The following is an 11,347-nucleotide window of genomic DNA, read 5'->3' on the forward strand; positions in this document are numbered from 1 at the left end:
CATACGACCTTTCAATAGAACGCGCCTAGTCCGATGGCGGCGAGGGTACCGGGTCATATAGATTGTCAACGGTACGCACAACTTTCTCCCGATCTAGTGTCTTCTCGAAAGGTATCTCTGGCACTTTCGGTGCAAAAATTTCTTCACCTCGGCCTGAACGGCCTCCGCGTTTTCCTGGAGTTTTTTCCCAAGGTAACTTCTCGGGAGGCGGCGATTGTTTCTCCTTTCTAGCTTTCTTCCTAGGCGGCGTACCGTTCCGCTTAACGGACGCTGTCTTACGCGGAGGATCTCGAGATGGTGGACTCACGCTGGGGTCCCTCTCAGGTAGGTGTGGACTTGGCTGCTCACCGGGACTGCCACCAGGAGGAGTCGATGGCATTTGCTGCTCATGTGTAGGAGTCGGTGGCCTTTGCAACAGGACGACGTACTTCGGCGGCCATAGGGCGAAACCGTGCTTGACATCGGCCAGTGTCCTCTCATCTTCACCTCTAGGAATATCAAGCTACACTTTTTCAAAACCCGAAACAACTTCATCCACCCCGACACGAACACAACCAGGTGGAATGGGCATATGATGGTGCATTGCTCCATCTTCACTTGGGTACACATAGCCGACCGCCACCTTAACGAGACGCGGTCCCGATTAACATATGTAGCTCGCAATCTGTCTTCTCCGTGACATAATCCACGGGGTAGCTTCCTCCACATCCGTCAAGATGCGAGGAACCGACAACGCTTCTTCGCTGAGATGGGGCAGCATCGGCTTGTGGATCCTGTAGAAACAGCGGCTGATCAGGTGCCCTCTGATTTCTCTCAAGAGCCTCCACCCTAGATAACAACTCCGTTACAATGTCGGCGTCCTTCTTCTTCTTTCGCGGACGGCTTCTATAAGTGTCAGCGCTGTCCGGCCACGCTTCCTTCATGGTGAGACACAGGCGAGCTCGTACCCGTCCAACATGTTCGGGGTTCCCCAGGCGAGTGTCGGCTCGTCATTCTCTCGATCGGGAATGTACTCTCCCTTTCGACCTTTTCAATTGCATCTACAAGCTTCGGTACAATTGCCTCAATTTTTTCCTTCCATTTTCCCTTCGCAACGATCAACCACTGTCTTTGGGTCCAACCCTGCCCCATGAGCGAACAACCAGAACTTGGACCGTTCGGGCCGGTCCATGTCTCTGTGGAGTGATTCCATGATCCATCAGTTTATTCTCAAACGCTGTCCACTTCGGAATGGCACTCTTGTAGCCACGACCCCAAATGATGCGGAAGTTTCTTCTTTGCAGCATTTTCGGTATTTTTCTTCGATCGGGACACAAAAGTAGACGATTTCTTATATTCCTTAAATGCGGCCCGGTGATCTTTTATCTTCACTAGATTATCATCGAATCTTTGGATCTTCATTCTTATATTTGTCCCATAAATTTTTCTTGAAGCTCTGGAATTGTATGGCCATCTTCTTCCATGTCCATTCCTTGACTTTATTCTTCTGGCCTTCCGTCATGTCTTCCGGTAGGCTGAACTTTGTCATTAGCGTGTCCCAAAGAAATTTTTTCATCTTGTCGTTGACATAACTAGCACCACTCTCCGGGTTCTTCGGCTTATGCCACTCTTGAATGCTAATCGGTACATGGTCCCTAACAATAACTCCGGATTGACTTGTAAATTTGCGGCAAAACTCCTTGGGCTCCACTGGTTCACCATTATCCTTGAATGCCGTGAGGGCTAACCTGCCCTCGCCCTTTAGCACCCGCGTCGGGCCTCGTTTTGATCTAACTGTCTTGCTCGATGATCCAGAAGGCTAAAACAAAAAATTATTCGTTAATAAGTGCAATACAAATAAATGAATGCATCTAGGGATGAACATATAGACTAATTGATACATAGATATACACCTCGCCGGAGTTTGTGATGGACACTTCGTTGTCTCTTCTAACTTGTTCAGACTCAAGTCCCTCGCCGAAATCATTCAGAAAGTCTTGGAAATTGTTGTCATCTCCATCGTCGGGTTCCGGACCACGGGCACTCTCATAGATCAATTGCTGCACCGCTTCTTCCCCCTCCTCATCTCGGACGAAGGTGCCGTCCTCCATACCTCAATGTCACTGCAAAATTAAGAAAACAATTGTATTTCATTCATCATGTCATGATCATATAACAGATTGCTAGATGGATAACAATTGAAATGAAGAAAGCAAAAAAAAACCCTAACGGACCGCCACGGCCACGGACACGGTGCTGATCATATAACTCTCACCAATCTCATGCACGCTCGCCGCCGTCCAAATCCCCACCTTCACCCCCATCAACGGCCTCCGATCCCGCCACGTCTCGTCACAAAACCGCCCCGCACCTCACCCACGTACGCTGCCCACCTCCCTGCCGCTATATAAGCTCCTCGATCGCCTCCTCCCCGGCCGTACAGAGCTCAAGAGGTAGACGAACCCACTCGCGCGCCAAGAATCGCCATGGCCACCACCTTCCTCCTATCGGCTGTCATCGCTGCTTGCGCAATTCTCGCCTCCGTCTCCGCGTCCTCGCCGCGGGTGCTCACCATCGGCGGCGACGCCAGGGGCTGGACGGCGGCGAGGAGGCCAGGCTCCGGCTCGAGCGGAGCGGCCCCCTCTACTTCATCAGCGGCGCGCCGGGAACTTGTTGGGGCTGGTTTTCTTGGCAACACATACAGTAAGTCCTCAATTCACTACACATACGAATTTGTCGGGGAGCCCCCCAAGAGGGACGTGCGCTCGGCTGCCTCATCATCTCCTTCACACAAACCTTAGCCGCCACAACCTCCATCGTACCGCCCCCTCGCACCTCTCGTTCACATTTGCCATAATGAGCAGCGCCGGCGGCAGGCAAGACGGAGCCGCCCCCATCAGCGCAGAGGACTGGGGAGGCCGTGCTGCTCTCCGTGCAGCCGCCGATGTGTCTCTTTCCCCGCGGCCGCCGCTCCTCTGCATCGCCGACCGCGCCGCCCGAGTCAGCATCAGCCGTCGGTGCCTCCCGTTGAGCCTCGCCGCCTGTTCCCCATCGTCGTCCGGGCACTGCGACGCCGGGCAGAGGCTCACGGTGCGCGTCATGGCGCAGCACGACGACGCCTCCTCCTCCCCGGCGGATGCCCCCGCCGCCTCCACGAGGCCGGGGTCCGGGTCGGGAGCTGTGAAGGCCGGCGACGGGAAGACCAGCGCCGCCGCGGCGTCGGTTCACGCGTCGATCGGCGACGTGCTGTCACAACCGCTGGGGTTCGTGGCGGAGCGGCATTTCGTCGAGCAGGTTGCGGGCGTGCGTGAGGAAGTCCGGCGGCAACAGCGGCGCGGCGGTCGACGCGCGCGCGGGCTCCTCCCGGTGAGCGCGCGGCGGCCAGGGAGGCGAGGCGAGGAGGGAGAGGAGGGGGTGCTCACCTCGGTTGCCGGCGCGGGGAGAGGTGGAGAGCGGCGGGCGACGCGGCGATGACGGCGACCCGGCTCGTTGCTGCGCGCGACGGTGGCCTGCTGCTGTGGGAAACAACGACGGCGGCGGCGCGTGGAGCTTCGGCGATGGCGGCGGCGCGTGGAGCTACGGCAAGAGCTGCGGGCAACGACTCGGGCGACGGCGAGCTCGGGCCTGTCTGCGCGCGGAGGAGCTGTTGATTTGGCGAAGTTTTGCCACGCCTAAGTGATAACACAGGGGAGAGGGCCTTTGGTACCGGTTGGTGGCACCAACCGGTACGAAAGACCTTTCGTACCGGTTGGTGGCACCAACCGGTACCAAATCTTTTTTTTAGTTTTTCTTTTTCTTTTTATCTTTTCTGTTTCTTTTTTACTTTTCTGTTTCTTTTTTACTTTTCTGTTTCTTTTTTACTTTTCTGTTTCTTTTTCTTTTATTTTCTATTTCTTTTCTTTTTATTATTTTCTATTGCTTTTCTATTTCTTTTCTATTTCTTTTCTTTCCTTTTCTTTTCTATTTTTTTTTCTTTTCTGTTTCTTTTTACTTTTCTGTTTCTTTTTCTTTTATTTTCTATTTTTTTCTTTTTATTTTTTTCTATTGCTTTTCTTTTTCTTTTTCTTTTCTATTTCATTTCATTTCTTTCCTTTTTTTTATTTCTTTTTTTCTTTTCTGTTTCTTTTTTACTTTTCTGTTTCTTTTTCTTTTATTTTCTATTTCTTTTCTTTTTATTATTTTCTATTGCTTTTCTTTTTCTTTTTCTTTTCTATTTCATTTCATTTCTTTCCTTTTTTTTATTTCATTTCATTTCTTTCCTTTTTTCTATTTCTTTTCTTTTATATTTCTTTTCTATTTGTTTTCTTTACTCCCGCCACGACGCCGTCCTCGCGGGAAAGTTTCCCGCCACGTACGATGTCGCGCGGGAAACTTTCCCGCCACGACGCCGCGCGTGGGAGAAAAAAGGCGGGAAAGAAAGGGCGGGAATAAAATTTTATTACGATTGAACTCGAATTAAAAGTACATAGCTTAACTGAAAATTAAAGATACATGGCCAAATTCTACTGTTGGAGTCATTCTTCAGTCATACTCCTGCCTAGCCCTGTAGTACTCGCCACTGTAGTCGTCGTAGTCGCCGTCATCATCGTCGCTGGCATCGGGGTCGCGGTACTCTCCTAGAGGGACTGGAGGGACCGGTACGCCTCCGACGCTTAGCAACCAGCCGGTCGGGACGCGGTAGCCCGGCGGGCAGGGGTAGTTCGAGGCGCAAAGCGCCTCCGCCTCCCGGGGGGTTACAGATGCGATGGAAGCCATGGGAGAGAATGATGAGGTTTGCATATATGAGTCTAGATGTGATATGTAAATGGTGGCCAAGCCTACATATATATAGTGAAAAAATGGCGGGAAGACAAAGGCGGGAACCGGTGGAAAGCGTGGGAAGAAAATAGGCGGGAAGACAGAGGCAAACCTTTAGTACCGGTTGGTGGGTGCAACCGGTACTAAAGCTGTCGGCAGGATAAGGACGCCCTGCTCGATGAGATAAAGTATGTAGCGCACGACGCCCTGTCGGTGGGATAAGGACGCGTGGGTAACCTTTAGTACCGGTTCGTATCTGCAACCGGTACTAAAGCTGTCGGCAGGATAAGGACGCCCTGCTCGATGAGATAAAGTATGTAGCGCACGACGCCCTGTCGGTGGGATAAGGACGCGTGGGTAACTGATACGTCTCCGACGTATCGATAATTTCTTATGTTCCATGCCACATTATTGATGTTATCTACATGTTTTATGCACACTTTATGTCATATTCGTGCATTTTCTGGAACTAACCTATTAACAAGATGCCGAAGTGCCAGTTCCTGTTTTCTGCTGTTTTTGGTTTCAGAAATCCTAGTAACGAAATATTCTCGGAATCGGACGAAATCAACGCCCAAGTTCCTATTTTTCCCGGAACCATCCAGAACACCCGAGAGCCACCAGGGAGGGGGCACAGGCCACCCAAACCCTAGGCCGGCGCGGCCAGGGGGGGCCCACGCCACCCTATGGTGTGGGCACCCCTTCGACCCTCTGACGCCGCCTCTTCGCCTATATAAAGCCCCTGGATCGAAAACCATGATACGTTCGACGAAAACCACAGAAACCTTCCAGAGCCGCCGCCATCGCGACGCCAAGATCTGGGGGACAGGATCTCTGTTCCGGCACGCTGCCGGAGCGGGGAAGTGCCCCCGGAAGGCTTCTCCATCGACACCGCTGCCATCTCCACCGCCATCTTCATCACCGCTGCTGCTCCCATGAGGAGGGAGTAGTTCTCCATCGAGGCTCGGGGCTGTACCGGTAGCTATGTGGTTCATCTCTCCCATGTACCTCAATACAATAATCTCATGAGCTGCTTTACATGATTGAGATTCATATGAGTTTGTATCACAATTTATCTATGTGCTACTCTAGCAATGTTATTAAAGTAGTTTTATTCCTCCTGCACGTGTGTAAAGGTGACAGTGTGTGCACCGTGTTAGTACTTGGTTTATGCTATGATCATGATCTCTTGTAGATTGCGAAGTTAACTATTGCTATGATAATATTGATGTGATCTATTCCTCCTACATATGCATGAAGGTGACAGTGTGCATGCTATGTTAGTACTTGGTTTAGTCTTTTGATCTATTTTACACTATAAGGTTACTTAAAATATGAACAGTATTGTGGAGCTTGTTAACTCCGGCATTGAGGGTTCGTGTAATCCTACGCAATGCGTTCATCATCCAACAAAAGTGTAGAGTATGCATTTATCTATTCTGTTATGTGATCAATGTTGAGAGTGTCCACTAGTGAAAGTGTAATCCCTAGGCCTTGTTCCTAAATACTGCTTGTTTCTTGTTTCTTTGCGTTACTACTGCTTGTTTCTTGTTTCTTTGCGTTACTACTGCTGCAATACTACCACCATTAACTACACGCCAGCAAGCTATTTTCTGGCACCGTTGCTACTGCTCATATATATTCATACCACCTGTATTTCACTATCTCTTCGCCGAACTAGTGCACCTATTTGGTGTGTTGGGGACACAAGAGACTTCTTGCTTTGTGGTTGCAGGGTTGCATGAGAGGGATATCTTTGACCTCTTCCTCCCTGAGTTCGATAAACCTTGGGTGATCCACTTAAGGGAAAACTTGCTGCTGTTCTACAAACCTCTGCTCTTGGAGGCCCAACACTGTCTACAGGAAAGGAGGGGGAACGTAGACATCAAGCTATTTTCTGGCGCCGTTGCCGGGGAGGAAAGGTAAAAGGTACTCACACTCCGGACCTCGGCTACCAAGCTATTTTCCGCTGTCGTAAGTACTCAAAGCTATTTCCTTTAGATCCTGCAATTGCAACTTTTTGTTTCTTGTTTACACTAGTAAGGCATAATGGAAAACATCTGTGAGCTTTTTATTCTATTTCCTGAGTCAAGACATGAATGGTTTAATGCAAAAATTAAAAAACCCATGGAACATGTTAGCATGAACACATTGAACACCATTGTTGCTAATGATATGGAAAATTCTAAGCTTGGGGAAGCTGGTTTTGATGAGCATGATCTTTTTAGTCCCCCAAGTATTGAGGAGAAAATTTTCTGTGATTATACTATGCCTCCTACACTTGATGAGAATAATAATAATGATAGCTACTTTGTTGAATTTGCTCCCGCTATTACTAATAAAATTGACTATGCCTATGTGGAGAGTAATAATTTTATGCATGAGACTCATGATAAGAATGCTTTATGTGATAGTTATATTGTTGAGTTTGCTCATGACACTACTGAAAGTTATTATGAGAGAGGAAAATATGGTTGTAGAAATTTTCATGTTACTAAAATACCTCTCTATGTGCTGAAATTTTTGAAGCTACACTTGTTTTATCTTCCTATGCTTGTTACTTTGCTCTTCATGAACTTGTTTATTTACAAGATTCCCCTGCATAGGAAGCATGTTAGACTTAAATGTGTTTTGAATTTGCCTCTTGATGCTCTTTTTTTTGCTTCAACTACTATTTCTTGCGAGTGCATCATTAAAACTGCTGAGCCCATCTTAATGGCTATAAAGAAAAGAACTTCTTGGGAGATAACCCATGTGTTATTTTGCTACAGTATTTTGTTTTTATTTTGTGTCTTGGAAGTTGTTTACTACTGTAGCAACCTCTCCTTATCTTAGTTTTGTGTTTTGTTGTGCCAAGTTAAGCCGTTGATAGAAAAGTAAGTACTAGATTTGGATTACTGCACAGTTCCAGATTTCTTTGCTGTCACGAATCTGGGTCCACCTCCCTGTAGGTAGCTCAGAAAATTAAGCCAATTTACGTGCATGATCCTCAGATATGTACGCAACTTTCATTCAATTTGAGCATTTTCATTTGAGCAAGTCTGGTGCCATTTTAAAATTCGTCAATACGAACTGTTCTGTTTTGACAGATTCTGCCTTTTATTTCGCATTGCCTCTTTTGCTATGTTGGATGAATTTCTTTGATCCACTAATGTCCAGTAGCATTATGCAATGTCCAGAAGTGTTAAGAATGAGTGTGTCACCTCTGAATATGTTAATTTTTATTGTGCACTAACCCTCTAATGAGTTGTTTCGAGTTTGGTGTGAAGGAAGTTTTCAAGGGTCAAGAGAGGAGGATGATATACTATGATCAAGGAGAGTGAAAGCTCTAAGCTTGGGGATGCCCCGGTGGTTCACCCCTGCATATATTAAGAAGACTCAAGCGTCTAAGCTTGGGGATGCCCAAGGCATCCCCTTCTTCATCGACAACATTATCAGGTTCCTCCCCTGAAACTATATTTTTATTCCATCACATCTTATGTGCTTTGCTTGGAGCGTCGGTTTGTTTTTGTTTTTTGTTTTGTTTGAATAAAATGGATCCTAGCATTCACTTTATGGGAGAGAGACACGCTCCGCTGTAGCATATGGACAAGTATGTCCTTAGCTTCTACTCATAGTATTCATGGCGAAGTTTCTTCTTCGTTAAATTGTTATATGGTTGGAATTGGAAAATGATACATGTAGTAATTTGCTATAATGTCTTGGATAATGTGATACTTGGCAATTGTTGTGCTCATGTTTAAGCTCTTGCATCATATACTTTGCACCCATTAATGAAGAAATACATAGAGCATGCTAAAATTTGGTTTGCATATTTGGTTTCTCTAAGGTCTAGATAATTTCTAGTATTGAGTTTGAACAACAAGGAAGACGGTGTAGAGTCTTATAATGTTTTCAATATGTCTTTTATGTGAGTTTTGCTGCACCGGTTCATCCTTGTGTTTGTTTCAAATAAGCCTTGCTAGCCTAAACCTTGTATCGAGAGGGAATACTTCTCATGCATCCAAATACTTGAGCCAACCACTATGCCATTTGTGTCCACCATACCTACCTACTACATGGTATTTCCTGCCATTCCAAAGTAAATTGCTTGAGTGCTACCTTTAAACAATTCAAAATTTATCACCTCTGATTTGTGTCAATGTTTTATAGCTCATGAGGAAGTATGTGGTGTTTATCTTTCAATCTTGTTGGGCAACTTTCACCAATGGACTAGTGGCTTCATCCGCTTATCCAATAATTTTGCAAAAAGAGCTGGCAATGGGATTCCCAGTCCCAAATTAATTAACAAAAATAGACACTCCTCCATGGTATGTGATTGTTGGACGACACCCGAAGGATTCGGTTAGCCATGGCTTGTGTAAGCAAAGGTTGGGAGGAGTGTCATCATAATAAAACTAAAATAAAAAGGAACTCCTTCATGGTATGAGATTGTTGGCAGGCACCCGAGGATTTGGTTAGCCATGGTTTGTGAAAGAAAGGTTGGAAGGAGTGCCACCCAAAATAAAATAAAATGGGAGCCGCTCTTTGAAGGTTTGTCTGGCAAGGGGGTTAGAGTACCCGCTACCATTCGTTGACAACAACATACACCTCTCAAAACTTTATTTTTATGCTCTCTTTATGTTTTCAAAATCAAAGCTCTAGCACAAATATAGCAATCGATGCTTTCCTCTTTGAAGGACCATTCTTTTACTTTTATGTTGAGTCAGTTCACCTATTTCTCTCCATCTCAAGAAGCAAACACTTGTGTGAACTGTGCATTGATTTCTACATACTTGCATATTGCATTTGTTATATTACTCTATGTTGACAATTATCCATGAGATTTACATGTTACAAGTTGAAAGCAACCGCTGAAACTTAATCTTCTTTTGTGTTGTTTGTAAGGGTACATTGCCCCTATGTGTGGTTTTGGTAATTAATGACAACCCCTATGGACTAATGTTTTCATTGAGTTTATATGAAGGAATATTCCATAGGTTCTACTTGTATTTCATGTGTTGGATTCAAGTATGGATGCCATGAAGATAAAGATACACCTTGTGTATTGGCATCAAGATCATTGTTTTAAAGATACATATGTGACATGATCAAGAAGAAGAAATGAAGATGGAGTTCTTATGTGGAACTCAATATTAGCCATGCTCTATCTTAAGTGAGTATGAGAAGATACAAAGTTGATTTGGGCAAGTTCAAGATGAGCATCTCAAGTGGATCACATGCTTGAAGCTTGCCGTCCATTTGGTGATAATGGACATGTGAAGATGTGCATCAATAGAGCTTTCCCATCATGGTGTATGGGGGAGCATTTGTGAGTCTTCACGAAGCGACGATGATCAAGTGAGGCATTCCGGCTTGAGTGGAGCTTGAAGAGCTATCATCAAGATCAATCGGGATGCGCAAGGCAAAGGTATGGCCTTGCTAGGTTTTCCTTTTACCGGTCTCAAGGTGGTTGTTGGGAGACCGGATTATAGGATAAATAGCCGCACTATCAAGAGGGGCTTTCGGTTGGGTAACTTGATCGCATCGTCTTAGGGAGCTCAATCCTTTGCATACTTTGCATATCCCTATTGCTTCTTGGTGTTTCTCTGTGTGAGGTTCTTGAGCTTGTTGCTAGCTTTACAACAAGCCCAAGTTCATCGAAAACGGAATCCGCATGCATCTTCTATTGCGTTTTCGAGTTTGGACGTCTTTACCGTTTCCTGACGGTGGGAGACTCCCTCTCTAAAATCATCTAAAAATGTTATGTGAGGAGTCTCCATATTTCCAGTTTTTGTTGGGGTTCTATTCGTCGTTATCTTTCCAACAAAATTGGTTTCATGTCAATCGGAGTTCGGGAGCATTAGTTATTAAAGAAATAGGAAAGATGAGAAAAGAATAAAAAGAAAAAGGGAAAAAGGGGTGGGAGCCGGCCGGTCGACCGGCCCAGCAAACCCGGCCCACCCGGTCCGCGACCGGGTCCGGCGCTGGTGCCATCCGGGCCGCCTCCGGGGCCTTTTGGCCCAAGTCCGGTCGCAGGCCCGGTCCGTGACCGGCCTGCCAGCGCTGCCCCGGTCCGACCGGCTTCCCAACTGGGCCGCCTCACCGCCGCGCGGCCCACCCGCGGCCTGCAACCCCCCGCGTCGCCCAGCTTCCTGCCGCCCGCGCGGCTGCTGCTCAGCCCGGTTGCTGGGCCGGTCCGACCGGGCTGCTGACCGGCCTGTCCGGCTGCTGCTCCGGTCGGCCGGCCTGGTGACCGGCTGGGGCGTTTTTCCTGCCAAATTTGCTGCCCGTTTTTCTGTCTTTTTCCCCCAACAGTTATTTTTCCACTTGGGCTATAAATACCTTTCTTCCACCTTGAGCCCAAGTACTTCTTCCCTTTCTCTCACCTCCATTGTTGCATTTGAAGAAGTTGCTCTCTCTCTTGTTCCCCCCATGATTCTTGCTCATATTTGAGGATTTGAGAGAGGAGATCTAGATCTACACTTCCACCAAACCAATTCTTCTCTAAGTGAGGGAATCTCTTGGGATCTAGATCTTGGAGTCTTTGGTTGACTTTCCCCCTTGTTCTTCCTCTCCAATCTCATCCTAG

This window comes from Lolium perenne, chromosome 2 (genome assembly GCF_019359855.2).
Source record: "Lolium perenne isolate Kyuss_39 chromosome 2, Kyuss_2.0, whole genome shotgun sequence".
NCBI classification, from domain to species: Eukaryota; Viridiplantae; Streptophyta; class Magnoliopsida; order Poales; family Poaceae; genus Lolium; species Lolium perenne.